General features: G+C 35.9%; 2 long non-coding RNA genes across 3 annotated transcripts in view; one reads left to right on the top strand and one right to left on the bottom strand.

Annotated features, from left to right (window-relative positions):
- Positions 1 to 20720, bottom strand: part of LOC123608757 — a 413910-nt gene that overhangs the window by 180179 nt on the left and 213011 nt on the right. The gene's annotated exons all lie outside the window — the stretch shown is intronic.
- LOC123608758 lies at positions 3062 to 11730 on the top strand. Its single transcript, XR_006717425.1, has 4 exons — positions 3062 to 3179; positions 3279 to 3539; positions 10884 to 11020; positions 11458 to 11730. It is a non-coding gene; the product is annotated as an uncharacterized LOC123608758 (long non-coding RNA).

The raw sequence follows: 20720 nt of genomic DNA, 5'->3' as shown, positions 1-20720 counted from the left end.
CCCCTCCAGCCCTAACCTTCTATTAAATGTCAACATTTTCAGAACTACTTTTTCTTTCCCATCTGTACAGTTTTGTCAATATTTAGGCCACTATCTAAGAATTATGGTTTGGGTTTAGCATTTACAATCAATATAGGAATTTTCATTATTATTTAGCTAAGTATCTCTGAATACTGACACTTTTTATTGTCTCACATATTTTGATAACAAACAAAACAATCTTTATGAGACCAAGCAAGACTTAAGAAGGTGCTACTGACCAGAGACAAATGTCAAACTAAAGATACTTTGAATATATTATAAGCATCCTCTTCTTTGGACTTCAAAGCACGATACATTTTTCTTATTCACTATATTCCTACGGTTTTCTAGTTATCTTCAAAATACTAAGATAGATTCAACAAATGGAGGATGCACAAGAATTGTGTAATTTATTATATGAACCTGTGAAATAAGAACTCAAATTATTATTCAGTTGTTCACTACAGGAAACTACATAAGAATACAACACGGTGAATGCACTAGGTGCAAAACTCTGAAGACACTGGCCAACAGGGCAATTGGAAATAAAATCCATGTGCACAACAATCCCTCTGCCAACAAAGACCATGAATAAGGAGAACACAAAATGCAAGTCTACCCTAAACAGTACAAGTGCACTCAAGTAACATATGGTATACTTTCTTGGTACCAATAGAAATAACTAACATTCTTCCAGAATTCACCATAAATTTATAACAACTGTGATAAACACTTTAAGTAATATATTATAAAGGCTAGAAAGCTCTCATCTCCCACATTCCCTTGTATCTAGAATTCTAGATGCAATTGAGATATTAGCAATTAGATGGCATGACATGAATTCAGTACTTATTTAAGTTCAACAAGACTTAATGCATAAGACAACCACTTTTATCTGGGTCAGATCTAGTAGCTGTGGTGTGACTCAAGTCTACAGTTCTGGTGATAGAGTCTTGATTCCCCAGCCACCAATTTTAGTAAAGTTTTCAATTTCCTTGTCAGAATGATTCTGAAACATTATTCTGGAAGTCTCCCTTGAGGCCCAATCAAGCTCCCTATCCTCCCAGAATTCCAACATTTTGTAAGCACATAAGTCCTTATGTTTGATGTTTTTTTGCTTAAAATAGCTGAACTGGTTTCTATTGCCAGCAACTGAACCTTGACTAATATAGATTGTTATCATAAATAATTGTAGATGAAATATTCAAAGATGAATATCTGAGTTGGCTTAAAAGAAGTGAGAACCTGGCTGCCAAAAAGTGTTGAATATTGGTAGACCATGGTCTCAGTAGTAAAACAGATATTTCAGTTACCACCTATGGTCACCCGGAATGAAGTGCCTGTGGAAGGTACAACTTTAATGAAATAGCAGCAATTTCTGAAATAGAGTATGATAAGCATAATGATGCAAGGATGGTCGGGTAGGTTCGTTACCTGTAACTGCATTGGAGATGCAAAAGGAAAAAAAATGCAGGCTCTACCATAAAGTCTTTGTTTAAGCCATAGCAGAAAAAAGAAAGTTTGTCTTAAAAGATTGAATCCCTTATGTCTACTGTCACAGAGTTGATTAGCTAAATCAAAAAAAGAATCTGATCCTTTAGCTGATGAATTACAATAAAGTCTTATACTTCTTATGCGAAAATGGGAAATTTGTTTAGAAAAGAGTAGAACCATGAAATTTTGGTGACAATTGATTAACATGGTAATTAGGACCTTTCAGATATCTTTGAGTACACAGTCCCCCCGCCAAATCCTACCAAACCTATTGAGTCAACAGACACCTCCTACCCTGACTGATGAGGCTGATTCCACCTTACATAAAGAATTGGAAATGACCTCACTTCAGGCTACTTAACTTGTAAAGGGATACCAGTTATTCACATGTCATACCCTATTTTCTTCCAGATCTGAGTCAAATATCAGCCTGTCATTAGTTAGTCATCTGAAACCTAAAATCATTGGTGACCTACAATAACCTTGTAAATATGCTGGAAAAGTCTTGGTAATATATGGAAGAGAAAAGTCAAGACTTAGAAAAAGAAAAGTGTTGAAGTGAGTTTATTACAGGCAACTGCCTCCTATTTCTTCCAGTCCAAAGCACTCAGCCATCACAGAGATAATAACAACTGAATTGTTGAAGGAGCACCAATATCCTCAGAAAGCACTGTCATAACTGTCCTCTGAAGGCAGGGAGGAAGGAGCCATCTCATACTGCCACTGAAATGGGTTCCTTGATTTCAGTGGGCATGATAAGAGCTAAGGGTACCAGAGACTTAATTATAAAAGGCAAGGAGAATACTGTTGCCATAATGGGTATTAGGGCTAAAGGGACCTTTATAATGAACTTTGAGAATGATTAATTGACAATAGCGTCCTTATAACTAAATAAACAAATAGTCTTATTTGATCTATATAGTGAAAACCTCTAGGTCTGGTGAAAGAGGCTTGATTGACTAGAATTACCCTAATAGAAAAATCACAGCCTCTCACTTAGAAGGCAAGGTACTGATGTGGAAAAATGATATCACCTCTCAGTCTTCCTCAAAGTAACTGCAGTCATTTACCACAGTCTGTACATTGAGAAAGGAGAAATATTCAGATCTTTTCATGATTTGCGCCATGGACCTCTTATGGTAGCCATGTAATAAACTAAGTTTTGGCCCAAGACCACCTTTCATTCAGGTCAGCATGTCTGCAAACTCATTCTGTAGTTATTTTCCCTCTTCCTAGGTGTTACAGTAGAAATAGACATTCTTTTTTTAAAAAAAAAAATTTTTTTTCAACGTTTATTTATTTTGGGGACAGAGAGAGACACAGCATGAACGGGGGAGGGGCAGAGAGAGAGGGAGACACAGAATCGGAAACAGGCTCCAGGCTCTGAGCCATCAGCCCAGAGCCCGACGCGGGGCTCGAACTCACGGACCGCGAGATCGTGACCTGGCTGAAGTCGGACGCTTAACCGACTGCGCCACCCAGGCGCCCCAGAAATAGACATTCTTGAGAGCTGGCAAAATTCCAACAATTGTTCTCTAATTCATGGAATGAGAGCTGTTATGAGTCATGGTACGTGTGGTAACCACCTTGCAAGATGGTCCCCCAGTGACCTCTGCTTCCTGGTATTCACAGCCTTGTGTAACACCCTCCCACGCTGTATCAGGGTTAGTCTGTGTGACTAGTAGAATGGTTATAAAAGGGTAGGTTATAAAAGACATTGTGACTCTGACCTTTGTTCTTCTCTTATATCACATGTTCTGAAGGAGCCACCTGTCATATTATGAGGAAACCCAAACCTTATAGAGAGGCTCATGTGACAAGGAATTGAGTCATTTGAGTGAGCTATCATGGAAATGGACCTGCTGATTTCCTGATTTCAGGGCAGACCTTGAGCCAGAACCACCTACTTGAATTCCTAACCCAAGAAATGTGTTCTCAACTCTAGCTACACATCAAATCTATTACCTTTTAAAACTGCACATGACCCTGGCTCAGATTCCAAAGAATTTGATAAAAGATCTGAGGTAAGACTTGGCTGGCTATTTGTAATAAAAACAAAAGATGTTTTGGTTTATAACTATGATATTGAATCACTATTCCATACTGATTTATTTTTCACCTGGTTCCAATTTTTATAGTTTTTGTATCATTACTTTTTCAACTTATCTTAAATACAAGTGAGAATAAGGCAAGAAAATCAGTCATAAAGAAATCACTAAATCACTTTAATGTGCATGGGAAGTCCCTAGAATCATGTCTAGGATAACACAGAGAATTTCACTGTATTTTCTCTTTCTAGTTCCTCCTATCCTCCAACCACCTTTATTTGGGTGAAATCAGAGCAAAATTAAAGCTAAGGTATGACTTTAAAGGACAAAGATTACACAGGGGTAGCCTGAATGGCTAGTAGAGAGATGAAAACAAAGAATGGCAATTCTTTGCTCTGATTAGCAACTTTGGGCATAGGTTTGGAACTCAGGAGTCTCTCTGAACCTGCCAATCCTCTCTTCTCTGCCAGGCTATCATCATGCAAAGTTTCCCAACCACAAGAGTCAGCTACCACAAATTGCATCCTAGGCACAGCTATTCAGTCTCAAATTCCTATAATATATGATGGGCTCAATAAGGTGACATCTGGAAAACCAACATTTGGGACTGATCTACAGACATCCTACTGCAGATGTGGACACCAATAACTCCTAATCTAATCTAAAAGGGACTCACCCAAGTCCATCACCAGCTATTATATTTAATGGTATTAGGCAAACTCTAATCAGAAGTTTAGGCAAGAGACATGGAAAAGAACAAAGAGTTCCCCAATAACTGAGTATGATTAAAGGAAGGATTGCTTTCAGCAAGAGGCCTAAGAGTTTAGTTCTAAGTGTTTTTCCAACCTTTTCCCCACACAGTACTGCCTTTCTGACATGCTCAGTGCCTAATCCAACACACATCTTCAACAAAGCTGGGATTCCATTTTGGTAGACCTTCACTGGCTTGACAGTGAGGAGATAGAGTGCTAGAGACAGAGGAGATATTTTTTAAAAAATATATTGTTATTCACATGACTGAAAATCTGATATCTACTCCACTACTTTCCCCTTTGGGAAGGAAGAATGTATTAGGAAGGTTTTTCATATGCTCTCCCCTGAGAGGTTATCCAGCCTTCACTTAAATATCACCAGTAAGAGAGGTCTTAACAATTACCAATGTAATCCATTTTATGAACAACACTAGAAATTAATAAAGCTTCTCTTTGAGGCCAAATCATACTACCTAAATTTCCCACATACTGATCCAAGTTTTGTCCTCTGAATGACAGAAATCAAATCCTATTCTTCTATCTGCAAGATTTCAAATACTGAAAGACAACTATAATGTCCTATCTTTTCCAGACTAAACATCTCTAAATCCTTCAACTCTTCTTGCTAAGACATAATATTATATCCTCTTACCTTCCCATGTGTCCCTGAATATGCTTTGATTCAATGTTTCTCAAATGCTTATTTAGTAGCTTGTTTTCTAAAACAGAAAATCTAAGTCCCACCTACATGGATTAGAATCCAGTAATTCTGGGGTAAGGCTTGGAAATTTACATTAAAAAATTCCCAGTAGGGGTGCCTGGGTGGCTCAGTCGGTTAAGTGGCCGACTTGGGCTCAGGTCATGATCTCACAGTTCATGAGCTCGGGCCCACATCAAGCTTTGTGCTGACAACTCAGAGCCTGGAGCCTGCTTCGGATTCTGTGTCTCCCTCTCTCTCTCTGCCCCTCCCCTGCTTGCACTCTCTTTCTCAAAAATAATAAATAAACATTAAAAATGTTAAAAAAAATTCCCAGTAAATTTCAGTACAATCAATATTCTAGGTTATTAATATGATGCCCTGAACAAAACCATAACTATAGTTGAAAGAAGAAGTAATTATTATCTCCTTAAAGTCAAGTACTATACCCTACTGACAGAGTCTAAGATTGGATCATAAATATTAGTATTAACTATTTTCAAAATACTAGCAAATAGAATTTCTAGGAGGTATCTCTTATGTCATCTTATTATCTTCTTATGCCCATGCCACTGGACAGTTTTACCAAGGTACATAGCTGATAAGCAATCACTTTCATTTTTCTAGCCTCTCAGCTTAGACTAAAAATCTATTTTTAGATTTTTCAAATCAAGAAATTTTCTATGCCAGAAAAGCACATCTTCAAGTGCATTAGTCATGTGGGATCATAACAAAATACCATACTCTGGATATTTCTTAAGCAACAGAAATTTAATTTCTCACAGTTCTGGAGGTTGGAAGTCTAAGACCATACCAGCATAGTCAGATCCAAATAAGCATTCTCTTCTTGGCTTGCTAACAGCTGCTTTCTTGCTATATGTTCATATGTCCTTTCCTCTGAGTGCATGTGCAGAGAGAGAGAGAGAGCTAGGTCCCTGGAGTCTCTTCTTTTAAGAGCACTAAGTCTATCGTGAAGACCCCACTCTGATGATCTCATCTAAACCTAATTATCTTCCAAAGACCCCCCATCTCCAAATACTATCACATTGGGGCTTATGGCTTCAATGTATGAATTTTGAAGGGACACAATCCAGGCCATAACAACAAAGTAGAAACTTTCAAATAATTTGTTCTATCATGATTATATGCACACTCCAGTATGGGAAATAACAATGTTCATTCCGTTCCCACTTGCTAATCTTTTCCTTATATTTTTAAATTGAGGTTCAACTCACCAATATCAAGTAAACTTCCAGGATTAGCTCTGCCTCTGATCTACTCATGTATCCTCAATAAATACTTGAACTGATTTTAGGAATTCATATTTAATATAAGCTTTCCGGGGCGCCTGGGTGGCGCAGTCGGTTAAGTGTCCGACTTCAGCCAGGTCACGATCTCGCGGTCCGTGAGTTCGAGCCCCGCGTCAGGCTCTGGGCTGATGGCTCAGAGCCTGGAGCCTGTTTCCGATTCTGTGTCTCCCTCTCTCTCTGCCCCTCCCCCGTTCATACTCTGTCTCTCTCTGTCCCAAAAATAAATAAACGTTGAAAAAAAAAATTTTAATATAAGCTTTCCAAGGATAAAAAACAATTTCTCAAATTCTTTAGTAAATCTCCACAGTATTGAGTTTTGTAGTCTTTATATAGTAGATGACCAATGAATAAGAAATAATTCAATGGAAATTATTAATTTTTCCTACCGTGTCACTTTCAAACCTTCTCCTTTTTTCAAAAATATACATATACTTATTAAGGTATCAGGCACTGTTCTAGATACTGAAAAGAAGCAATTAATAAAATCTATATGCCCTCCTTTATAGAGTTAATGGCCTAGATGGGGATATATGTATTGAAAATAATAATCACAGAGATGAAATATACAATTAAAGTTGTGATAAACACCTTCAGGAAAAAGAACTAAATAAAATGAAAATAAAGTTGTGGCAGACATTGTGAAGGAAAAGTAGATTGACAGATTACAATGCGGGCCTGACTAGCACAAAATTCAGGGAGGACTTCTCTAAAAAAAGCCATGTTAGGAGAGATCTGAACGACGAGCAGATGACAGCCAAGCAAAAGGACAAATTCCAAGCAAAGGGAATAGGACAGAAAAAGATTCCAAAGCAGTAAGGAGCTTAGCCAGCCCCTTTGGGGTAAATGAAAAAAGAACATGTGGCTAAAATGGGAGAGAAAATAGATTATGATGAGCGTGGAGAGTTATACAGGGACCACTTACAGATCAGTTAGAGGGGGTTAGATGTATTCTAAATGTACTGCACAGACACTGAAGAGCTACCGCAGGGAGTGCTGCAGTTTTAGATCACTCAAAGCTACTACATGCAGAATATGTTGATGGGAGACAAGAGGAAATAGACAATCAAGTTTGCAAGCTTCCACAGAAGATAGTTTAGGGGAGAAAAGATATTTGCTTAGACTACAATAACAGTGGATATCTGAAAAAGCAGGCAGATTCGGGGTATATTTTGGAAATATATTCCAGAGGAATCAAAACGGAGGTGTAGAGGTTGACACACATTTGCTTTCATACAATGCTTACAAACAGTATGTGCTTTCTATAACTGCTAAGACTCACAAAGATATCTTTATGTCTAATTGCCCCTTTATCTTTTGTCTAAATGTTCATTTCAAGTAAAAGCTAGATTTGTTTAACTTTGTACAACAACCAGCACAGCGTGATAACCATATTACAGTCTCTTAAATTCACTTAATAAAATTGTATCTAACAAGATTCTGGGGTTCTTAGTGAGTCAATATTATAACTATTGAAGGAGAGTGTCACAAGGGACAGACTTTTAATTCAAAAGAACCTGACATTCTCTTTAAATGGCATTTTTCCCAAAAGTTAATATCAATTTTAAGGAATTAGAATGTGAACTCATAACATTAACCTCAAATACAAGCTTCTAGCAACCACCAATATCCCTAACTTTAGTGAAACTTATCTCTAAATTTGAAGTGAAACTATAACTGCACTTTAATGTTACAAATAAGATTTCTATGTGAAACATGCAGGACTTCCAAAATACATAGGATGCATAGAATGATGTTGCAAAATAAAACAGTTTAATAGTCAGATTCTTACTGCCTTTGAATATGGAAATATAAAACTCCTTGTTCCTAAGCTATATAGTCAGAAAAAAAAAATCAAATGAGTAAAAAATAGTGTTAAAGTCATATAACATCCTTTAACTTTAAAAATCATGCTAACTTTTCTCTCTCCTAGAATGTCAACTGAGAAAGAAACAAACTGAATTACATAGCTGCAGATATTCTTTTCAATGTTTTCCTTACTAGAAAAGGGATAGATATTTTTTGAAAAAAGAAAGTAAGGGGAAAAGCCTAGTCAAGAGGAAAGAGATTCCAAAAGGATTTATATATATATACAAAGATCATATCTTCTCTATCAACCCACTTTCCTATTTCAACCCTGATCATTTTCTTCATGGACAATAAGCACTAACCTAGTGTAAAATAGTGTAGGAAGAGTATGTGCATATGTGATGAATAAAATACAAGCTGCACCCATTTTGGGTGTTTTTATCATTAACTGCTGTTGCATAAACTGAACATACAATGGGCTGTGACACTGGATAAATCATTTGTTTCCACTTGTTATTGATGACATTTCATAACTCGTTTGGGGCTCTGCTTTGCCCCGTCACTCGTGAGTTATGAGGTCATCAATCATGACTGGGAATAAATGATTTATGTAAGTCACCCTATTGTATATTTTAGGTACAGTATACAATAAAACACACACTATTGATTTCTAATATTGTTGCATTACGTTTATCATGTGTGTTTGTGAGACTGTGATCTTGTGTCATCTGCTGCAACTGAGTATGAGATGCTAAAATAATTTATGAGAAAAGAAATGTACAAAAATGACTCAGAGAATTCCTATTTTTAATTAATATCTTGCTAAAGCAATTTTAAAGGCCTCCTGAATTAAAAATACTGTCTCAAGTAAGGGGAGTTGCAGTTAAGGACATGAAGTCAATATATAAGGTCATGATTAGGAAACAGAAAAGGACTAAAGAGACCTTTCAATAGAGGATATGCCACCCTGAATAACCTACGGAGATACTGAAGACAAATCTCCCACTGAGAAACACTGTACTGTGTATTACACTTGAAAGGATCAATGGCTTAGTAACAAGAATACCATGGAAATACAAAAAAAAACTTCTTCCAGCCATTTTTAGAGAGGAAAAAGGTAGAGTGGGGAACAAAAACCAAACTGCTCCCTTTCATTGATGAAAGCTTAGAACCTTTAACTATAATACAGGTTGAATTTGCAAAGAATCCACAAGCAAGTTTAATTAATATATTAATTGAAAATGAACATACAGTGATCAGGAAAATACTCTTACTTGAATGGAATTCTTTAAAAAGAATATAGCATCTTAAGGGATTGGAAAATTTTTCTTTTGCTTCCTTCCCATTTCATCCCCCAACTGACTTCTATTTTTTTTTCCTGATGAGCTTAAAACTATAAACATGATTTAAAAAAAAATAAAACTACAAGAAAATGCAAAGAAATTTGAGGGAGGCAATCAAAAACATATTGAAAATCAAACCTAGAATAAGAGCATCAAAAATCTAGGAACTTTCAGCTATTTGCAATTACAAGAGTAATTGCTATTTTAACATGTTTTGCTTGTTCCAAAGAAACTCTGGTTCGCAAGCTGAAATTCAAGGAGTTTAAATCACCGCGAAATCTTTTAGGAGCTGATCAAGACTAAATATACAATCAAAACAACCTATTATCTACATATTTTAGTTGATTAAAAAAATAAGGTACTACTCTGAGCAGTACTACACAGAAGTTGTTGACCAGCTGGGTTCAATTCCCAGTGATGATAAAAAAAATAAATAAATATTTAATCTGAAGTATGAAGAATTGAGGTCAGATATAAAAAAAAATTATTTTTCTTACAGGAAAGTATTAGATATTGACATTAGCTATTGAAAACAGTTGTAGAATTTTCTTTGGAAATTTTTAATAGTAATTTTACTTTTTAGAATGGATTAGGTTTGTCCTACTCTAATGGCCAAGGGTTGCATTATAAATTCAAATAACTTCTCACAATTCCTTTCACTGCTTAATCCTATGATGATATTAATTAATTAAGAGCACTGTTTTATAGAACAGCATAAGAGGATTGAGAATTTCAAAAGTGAGAGTTGGTAGCTTTTATTGACTAGTAAGGTGATATATGAGAAAGCAAGTCAGAAGTCCACAGTTTAGCTAAAAATTCTCAGTTTAAGTCCAGTATTATTAAGAAATATTTCATTTTTGAGGTTTTTCCCTAGATTTTTTTCTATTTGCCTTAATTAAGTATAAGATTTCTTAACCTACAGCATTGACTGGGCTTTAAGGGAGTTTAATACCTGAAATTGTATTAAAAAGTTACATATGATAAACACATATGATAAACACATATGTATATTTCTGGGGAAAGAGCTCATGACATTATTAAACTTTATTCAGAGTCCAGGTCTAGAAACAAAAAAAAATTAAAAATTTTAAAAATGATTACAAACCACTGATTCAAGAGGCTGTCATTCACAATCAAGTCTATTATCCATCTTTCCAAATTGTTTATAAAATTAATTCCATTTTTTAAAGTTATTCTTTTGTCCCACCCCACCCCCACCTTTTTTTCGCCTGCCCCCACCCCACTCCATCTCTCTGTCTCTTATGGCCTTGATTGGTTTTGGCAATTGGTCAGAATAAAGTACTTAAACTCAGTGGCTAATTTTTATATCTTTCAAGTGTCTTTGGATAAAAGTCTGATTGTAAATTCAAAGTATGAACTTAACTAAAAATCACTTTTTTTCTTGTATGCAGATATCAATTAGATGTGATCTGCCTTCTCCCCTACACATAATCAAAAGAGTAGCTGCTACTTAAATGTGGAGGAAACTCATATATGGAATCAAAACAGTCACTGAAGAAAAAAAAATTTCCTCTTCTAAAACTCAAGGGTAAACTTTGTAATGTTTTAATTTCAGATTTTATATTTTTAATGATAACAGTGCCATGAGCTATGGGAATATTATCATTTGATATAAGGAGACTACAAAGAGAGGCAGACAGTGTAATTAGGAAGCATCTTTGCAGATATGTATAGTAAGTGGTACATGATCAATTCAGGATATCTTTTGGAAGGAAGAAAGGAAGGGAAGAAGGAAATAAGAAAGAAAGAACAAAAGAGAAAGGAACAGGATATAAACCTGGCTTAATAAGTTTAGAGCCATTTTAATGAGCTTGTTCCCCAAGCATTAGAAATGCTGATGGAACCACAGCCTATACATTTGGTCCTTTACCAGGTTGGGTATGAGGAGACTGGGGACTTAACCCCAGCTCTGCTCCTGACTCACTGACTGACCTCAAGCCAGTTAACCCATCTGTTGTTTTTCAGAAGGTGATGACTTGAAGACTGTCTAGCAATTGCTGTGCATTAATGGGGTGACAGTCAGAGGAAGACGCCTGGGGCAGAAGAGCTTCAGTGTAAGGAAATCAGCCTTTACTGCTCTGCCCAATCATGTCAGCACCACTGCTCTTTCAAGGGGCTTCCCGCCATTGTTGCTCCCTGCTCCGGAACACCCCATGCTGCCAAAGCCACTGCAGGGGGTCACCTTTAACAGACAACCTCATTTTCAAATTTCCAGACCACTAAATCAAATGAACCAGTGCAAGAGTAATTTTTTTTAAGGTTGCCAGAGAGATGCATAGAAGAGTTGCCTATCTTGGGAAGAGAAAATTACAGCAGGAGTCTCGCTTTGTGATGATTGGAAAAGAAGGTAGATCAGAAAGCAGCTTCTTGAGTTTGGGAATTATTTAGATTTTAAATTGTGTTTTGCTCTACATCAAATTGGATTAGATTCCTTGAATCTTCTAAGACTTTGATCCAGCCCATTTCACATTTACAAATTAAAAGGCAGCTTCAGCAGTGAAAATCATATAAGATACAACAAGAAAGCTTTGAGGGGCATACAGGCAGATTTAGCCTAAAGGCCCATCCACTTGCGTAGTGTCTCATACCAACATGTTTGTCCTTTGAGAAAATACACTCAATTCCTATAATGCTAAACATTCTTCAATAGAGAGGCATGCATTCATAAAGCAGTTGTATATCTACAATCCTTTATACTGTTTCATGTTTCTGAATCCAATAGTAATTTAGTCTATTAGAATCAATACCCCTAATTCATAAAAGCAAATTGTCAGGGCACTAAAAGTGTTGTACAAATGCAGACCAGTTAAAATTTTAACCAAAGTTAAAATAAATGAGTGTCATATATTTGACACTTAACACGTCCATGACAACTAGGCTCACCCTAAACAATCATGCAGAAGTGAAAGCAGTGAGGAAAAAGAGAGGAAGAGGGTAAAACATTCAAATCTAAAAGTTTACAACGGTAAATATGAGTGTACAGGAATACTTAAAGAAAAATCACTGATCTCCCTATGCATGAGCAGGAAGTTTGAACCTAAATATCATCCATCCAAACTATAAAGGTTAGACCAGACATCCGTTAAGAAATAAAAGGATCATCAGCTAACCCCAAACAGAATCCTTCAGCATAGTACACTCCAGCAACTTCCCAATGCCACAATGTGTGCGTAAGGCTTCATCAACAGGGTTTGAAAAGCACTGCTATTCTCCAGATAGTGCTCACTACATGAACGCTAACATAAATCAAAAATACTGGCATGTGTTCCCTGTAGTCACTGCAGCTTAATCCGCTTACTCTAACCCTTCCCACCTTCACACAGGGTCATCTCTCCATGTAACCGACATATTCCCCTTTCAAAAATCTTTTTTTTCATGAAGGTTTATAAATGCCTTATTGATTTTCCACACAAGGCCAGTCAACTTCTGACTTCACAAAAGGAGTTGAATAAAGTGGCTGAACCCACTGCTGTTTCCCTACCTACATAAGTAAAGTACCACTACCTAGTTAATTTTAGTTCTACTAACTGACCTGGTTACAGGATAGCCATCATCAGCCCTGGGTCCCCAAAGACAAAGACCCTTCTGTGCTCTTGCCTGACTATAAAGTTGCAAAACCAGTGGTCAAATAATTGCTTAGCCTGCTTGATACTTCACCACCCCCTTACCCCATCTGAGTCCTATATACTGCCAAAAAAAAAAAAAAAAAAAAATCTAGATGCAGCTTCTGAAAACTTTCTTTTGATATGTGATCACCTTGTCAACAAATCAGTCAAAAAAGACTGTGTCATGTATCTTCTGCATTTAAACATTAATATTAAGGTTATAAACTTTAAGATGTTTTTGTCTCTGACTTCACTGATAATTTTCCACAATTTTTAAGAAAATATTTATTTTCTTATCTTTATTATAGATTACTTTTTATTATTTTATCATAGGTTATTAAGATTTCAGCCATTTCATAGTTTTAAATCTTATTTTATTTACATTCTTTTAAAAAAATTTTTTAATGTTTATTTTTGAGAGAGACAGAGACAGAGAGAGACAGAATGCAAGCAGAGGAGGGGTAAAGAGAAAGGGAGACACAGAATCTGAAGCAGGCTGCAGGTTCCCAACTGTCAGCACAGAGCCAAACACAGGGGTTGAACTCACAAACCACGAAATCATGACCTGACTGAAGTTGCATGTTCAACCAACTAAGCTACCTACTTGCCCCTTTATTTATTTATTTATTTATTTATTTATATTATTTCATTCACAATTTCTTCTTAGTTTCCATTTTCTTTTTTTAAACAAAATTAAGAATTTTCAAAAATGATCTGGCATTGAATTGTTCCTGCTTTAGCAACTGAACTACAGTATAGGCAAAACTAATACACACATTATATATATATATATAGTGGAAAGTAGTAAATAGGCCTATACAGTTGCAAAGTTTCCACATTTTAAAGTAATACAATGTTAATGCTAATTATACTGAGAAGTTAATGATATATATTGTAATCCCTAGAGTAACCATTAAATATATATTAATTCCAAATACTCTAAAAACATTTCTATGGTCCAAGTAAGACAGCAAAGTAAAAACAGAGGAATAAAAAACAGGAGGAAAAAGAGAAAACAATTTTTTTAAATGTGACTTAAATCCAACCACATCAATAATTACATTAAATGTAAGTAGATTAATAATTCCATTTAAAAATCAAAGATTGTCACAATGGATTTTTTAAAAGCAGGACCCAAGTCTATGCTGTATATATGAGATGAATTTTATTTTTTTTTTTTAATTTTTTTTTTTCAACGTTTATTTATTTTTGGGACAGAGAGAGACACAGCATGAACGGGGGAGGGGCAGAGAGAGAGGGAGACACAGAATCGGAAACAGGCTCCAGGCTCCGAGCCATCAGCCCAGAGCCTGACGCGGGGCTCGAACTCCCGGACCGCGAGATCGTGACCTGGCTGAAGTCGGACGCTTAACCGACTGCGCCACCCAGGCGCCCCTATATGAGATGAATTTTAAATACTAAGACACAAATAATTTAAAATTAAGTGGATCGGGGTGGGGGGGTAGTGCCTGGCTGGCTCAGTGGATTAAGCGTCTGACTTTTTTGATATTGGCTCAGGTTATGATCTCACAGTTTGTAAATTCAAGCCCTAGGTTGACTGGCCACACTAACAGTGTGGATCCTGTTTGGGATTCTCTCTCTCCCTCTCTCTTTGCCCCTCCCCTAATTGCACACACTCTCTCTCAAAAAAAATAAATAAACTTAAAAAATGTATAAAAAATTAAATTAAATTAGATGGGAAAAGATATACCATTTAAATAGTAAATACAAAGCTGGAGTGGCTATCATAGCAGCTTTATTTATAATAAACTAAAATTAAAAAGCCTACATTCTAATAAAAGGAAAGTGGATAAACAAACCACAATTCAACTGTGCAATGAAATACTAGTTGGCAATTAACAGGACCTAACTGCTGATACACCCAAGTATGGATATATCTCAAAAACATACTAAGTGAAAAAGTTTCGCTCAAAACAACCTACTGTATGAATTACATTTTTATTCCATTCTAAAACAGGTAAAATTAATCTGTAATGGAAAATATCAGAATGGTAGCTGTTTCTAAGTGGGCTGGGCAGGGATTGACAGAGAAGGGGCATGAAGGAATTTTCTGGGGTCATGGTAGTGTTTCACAGGATGATCCTGGGGATGCTTATACAGGTACATGTAATTATCAAAAACTCAATGAAACTACACTTAAGAATTCTGTATTTCATTGTATGTAAATTTTACACCAAAAGAAGAAAATGTAAATAGAACACAAATTAATGATATGCATGCTAGGTGTTAGGGGAAATTGTACTGATGTCTGCACTTTCATTTGAAATGCATCAAAAATAATAGATGAATCAAAGAATGTAGGAACAACTAAATGAATAGATCTGGGACAAAGCAATATACTAAAATGTTAATAGAAGCATCTAAGTGGTAGTTACATGGTGATCACTGAGAGATTCTTTCAACTTTTCTGTAAGTTTAAAATTTTTCTAAACAAAAGTTGAAAAATTACATATTAAAACAAAAATATAAAGAGGGAAGATGAAGAGGGGTACACAGAGGGCTAAATTGTATCTGCTTTGTTCTTGAAAACACAAAATGGTCTGAAGCAAATAGAGCAAAACATTATGATTTTAAAGACCCTAGTATTCATGGGTATTAGTTGTATTATTCTCTTTTCTCTCTTTTATTCATATTTTTCTTCATGCTTCAAATGTTTCATAATTTCATTTTTTATAAACTATAAATGGAATGACTGTAATACATTAGAGTATGAAGGGCAATGGACTGAATCCTGGGACCTGGCATTTTAGCACTCACCCAATCATTAAGGGCTATGAACCTGGTATAAAGTGACAAAAATCTCCCTGACCTTAGTTTCTTCATTTGTAAAATAAGAGAATTAAACTGAGTTGATATATTAGAGATTAATTTCATCTCGACAATTCTATAAACCTAAAATAAGCAAAAATAAACAAAAGTGTATTTTTACGAATTGCTTCCTGTGAAATGTTATACATGAGCCCAAATACTCAGAGTTAATCATACAAGTAGTCAGAGAATAATTTTGTGCATAATGGAATCATAATCTTTACATTTTTACTCAGCCTACTAAATGCAATAAAGTAACATATAAGTAGGGGGTTAATCATTACTGAAGAGCCCAAAGCCCAGAAAGAAAGAGAAGAAAAGTTTAGTTTTTAAGACATAATTTCTACTATTTATTCTTCTCATAACTTGGGGTCTTGGGAATTCCATTTTAAGCCTCACTTTTTTAATCCTTACATTATGGGGATTACAGTCAATGACCTTTAAGAACACTGCCAGCTCTAAGATTCTACAATTAGAATTCTATTTGGGTTAAATACCTGTGAGTATACATTACTAAACGTTTATTTATCCTCTCATAACCACTAGTACTCTACCTTTTTTTTCAAAGCCACTCAAGAGTACTGTCATTATCAATCCCCACCAAACAGCTACCCAAAATTGGTGTTGTTAGTGAATTATATGCAGTGGACAAATTAATCTTGTAAAACTATTGGGATTAAAATTTTCAATGCAGCATTTAGGGATATAAAAATAGGGTACTTCTGAAAATCAAACAGCATGTTGCCATGTTACCAACTAGTACCATCTTTTGGGTCTGCCATCATGTTCCATATGTACACAGGAAGGAAAATTAGAAGCAAAAATGAGAACTTGACGTATTTAAGGTCGATACTTAGCTGCTACTTGGTAGTTCCCAATCCCTTTAAGGAAATTACTTGACTGAGCTTGAAACACTGTTTTTGGTTATCGAGTTAGACATTTAAGACGTGTCTTTCTGGCCACAAAATGAAACTTCTATCATCTTTTTCCAAAACAAACAAGCAAACAAACAAAAAGAGTAGGACCAGGGAAGGAGGAGATTTTTATCCTTTAAATTCATGTACTCTTTATCGCTTCTTGGCCTTTTGGTCAAGTATAAATTCACGTACATCTTTAACTCTTACCAATGCAACTTATCCATTATATCTTTACAACTATAATTCTTTATGAAAGAAGAGGATTTCTAAAATGTAATAATTATTGCTACTTCTCAAAAAAAAGTGTCCCTCTTTAAACAATGCTATAATTTCTTTTCTGTGAACATTCTAATTTTTTTTAATTTAATGTTTATTTATTTTTGAGAGAGAAAGAGACAGAGAGTGAGTGGGAGGGACAGAGAGAGAGGGAGTCACAGAATCCGAAGCAGGCTCCAGGCTCTGAGCGGTCAGCACGGATCCCAAGGTGGGGCTTGAACCCGTGAACCTTGAAATCATGACCTGAGCTGAAGTCGGATGCTTAACTGACTGAGCCACCCAGGCACCCCCATATGAACATTTTATTTTGAATAAAAAGTTTCTAAATCCCATTCAACAGGGCAACACATCTTACCTGAAGATAAGTTTTTCAAAGTTTCTAATATAATCTCATTTCTCAAAAATTGAAATGTTTGCCCATGGAGAAATTTATGTTTCTGGAAATACAATGCCATATTGAGACTTCTGCTTTTTAAATAGATTAAGAACAATTTCTTTTTCCTCTTTGACTCTTTGCTATTTTCTTAGCCACTTTATCTTTTTCTTTTTATTTCACATATAATTTTTCTCCTTTCTTATACCTAACTTATGTTAATTGTTTCCCAGTGTCCTAATACGGTTAACATTTAAGTCCTCCCCAGTGGAGTCTAGTGGAGGAATGCATTCCATTGTGCAAAAAAAGCTTTTGCCAAAGAAGCTAAAGAAAAAACAAAAAGATCTGAAGAAACAAATCTATTTTTCCGTCATTACGTGCCTGAAAGGAACCTGCCACCTAGAAGAAAATCTGTTTAGTTTTACAGTATAACTAATTATGCATGAGTTTAGACCAGAATCCCTAATGTTCAAAGAAACCATATTATGCCGTAGAGTAGAGCCATCTTTCATTTTTAAGAATTGATATAGGCTTCTGGTAGCTGTAGAGTACATTTGTCCATCATACTCATAACAGTTTTTTGTAAGCTACGAAACCAAAGGCCAATGAAGAATTAATAATGGCTACATCCAATAGATATTAGCAACTACAGGGGAGGCTTCGGGTTTTTGCTTAATATTCTGCATGCCCATCTCTAGTTAGTCTAAATGCATTTCAAAAAAAAAAATCGGGATGCACCTCCATACCATTGTTTTTAAGCCCCAAGAAAGACATAAATTTAACAATAAACATTAACTAAAATGGTCCAGGGGGGAAAATATAATTTTTATTTGTTTGTTTGTTTGTTTGTTTCTCAAGGGGCAGGCAGAACCAAATTAGTTGGCTCTCCCAGAATCAGTATGTAAAAGTGTGAAAAAGAATGTCAGTATTTCTGTGGCTTATATTTCTTTGAGAGGGAGGAAAGGGGACATATTTTCTGTGTTTTACATACAGCTTTAAGCTCTAGATGGTCGTGGGATGGGATTTGGAAAGGGAGGGTGGGGGAAATGCAGAGCCGCATGAAGACTTTTATTCTAGGAGTATTCTAAAGGTCAAGAGATTTCTGGATTGCCCCCCCCAAAAAATACATAAAACTATATTTCTGGATTATCCAGAAGATAGATGAAACTACTGCCCATCTCCTATCCCCTTTATTACTGACATATCCACTTTATTTTTTTTAAGGTTTATTTATTTTGAGAGAGAGAGAGACAGAGCCCATGCACATGAGCAGAGAAGGGGCAGAGAGAGAGGGAGATAGAGAATCCCAAGGCTGGGCTTGATCTCACAAATCTTCAGATCATCACCTGAGCCAAAATCAAGAGTCAGACCTTTAACCAACTGAACCACCCAGGCGCCCAGACATACCCACTTTAAAGAAAGAAATTCTGTTTTCCTTAGGATGGGAGTGTGCAGGAGACAAGTTCTATTACCCCACACAGAGCTCTTCTAAACCTCTCTAAACTCAAGTCAATAGTAATAAAAATAATTTCTTTATTCCATTACTTTGGACCAAAAAAGACAGAAGAATAAAAGAGAAAAAATGTCGGGGGATGCTTAATGTGGCTGCAGGGCCTATGTATATAAGTGAGGCAAGAAAGGAAGACTGCTAATCAAATAGTTAGACTTGGGAATCACTGTTCTGGGTGAAGTTGCCAGATCCCTTCCATGTTTGTAAAGACACTCAGTTAAATACCAATTGTGTTGATAAGTTGTGTCGCCTATTATCTAAAAACAGTTACTAGGGGCTCTTATGGACTCAGTCCCTTGGTTAAGCATCCAAGTTCAGCTCAGGTCATGATCTCATGGCTTGTGAGTTCGAGCCCCACAACAGGCTCTGTGCTGTCAGCTCAGAGCTTGGAGCCTGCTTCTAATTCTGTGTCTCAGTCTCTCTCTGCCCCTCCCCCGCTTGATCGTGCGCTCTCTCTCTCTCTCTCTCTCTCTCTCAAAAACAAACATTGAAAAATAAAAAAAAACAGTTTTAATAAATAGGTATTCTTTCTACCTTACCATGAAGCTAGAATCCACTAGTTTTGGGGGGTTTTTTTCATTCTTTCATCGTAATATTGGGTTCATAATCCTTTTGCTAGACATTGTTCTCCTCCCTCCAACTATTTTCACAACCAGTTCCAAAAGAGAAACAAATAAATCACGTGAAGGGAAATAACTATAGATTTGGAAAAACAAACATGATAATTCCTAGGGACACACAGAATCAAAAAGATCATTTGAAATGCTATATCTCTATATTTGAAAGTGAAACTGTGCTGAATACTATTAATAACAAGTTAAATAAAACACAATAGGGGCATTTACAGTCCAATTAGATCATTAATGAAAAAGTAAACTATTTCTTTCATGCCATAAAATGCTATTTTCCATATAGAATATGTATCTTCCTGGTATATAATTATTGCTTCTAAACAATTTCTTTTCTGAAACATGCTATTAACAGTGACTGACAATAGCGACTGTGTGTAAAAATACTACAGACACAGGTTAGTATGTTAAAGAAAAGACTAAACATATTGTAAAAGATAAGGAACCCACAATGGAAGAATTAAGCAATCAAAATGCATTTATAAACACTTCTTTCTCTTTTTCCTCCATATGGGCAAATAGAATATGACTAAATATGAAATTCAATTTTCACTGTCTTCCTAGTCACAGGCCAACTGATCCCTGGGTCATGTGGCTTTGCTCCCAACTGGAAACAGAGAATAAAAGCACTTTTCAGACTCTTTTCAGGAGGTACAGTCTTGAAGCCACCACTACTTGACACAAATTAAAAGCTGGATTCATAGAATTGTCATTTGTACAGAGATGTCTAAATTTTATGAAGTCCCTGTATTTCTTTAGCCTCTGTGATATCTGACCCTGGATTAGGTTAGACGACCAGACAAAATCTAAACCTTCTTCTACTGACCACCTGCAAGACTTTCCATTGCCCACCTATAACTAATCTGTCAATGTCGATTGTCAAGGAAAGATTGCAAGTTTGATGAGGGCAGGGTCTACATCTCTAACATTACCATTCCCCATCTGTTTTGGTTCCAGATAACACATAAGAGACACTCAAAAAGGACTACTGAAAAAAATGAACAAACCTAGATTAGCTTTCACAGACCTCCTTTACCAAGATGCTACATGACAAAAAACTAGTTCTCATTACACTGGTGTGTGTGTTGA

The sequence above is a fragment of the Leopardus geoffroyi genome, chromosome B2, assembly GCF_018350155.1.
Source record: "Leopardus geoffroyi isolate Oge1 chromosome B2, O.geoffroyi_Oge1_pat1.0, whole genome shotgun sequence".
Classification (NCBI taxonomy): Eukaryota; Metazoa; Chordata; class Mammalia; order Carnivora; family Felidae; genus Leopardus; species Leopardus geoffroyi.
Note: the sequence above shows the minus strand (reverse complement) of the source record. Positions and strands in the feature narration are given on the sequence as shown.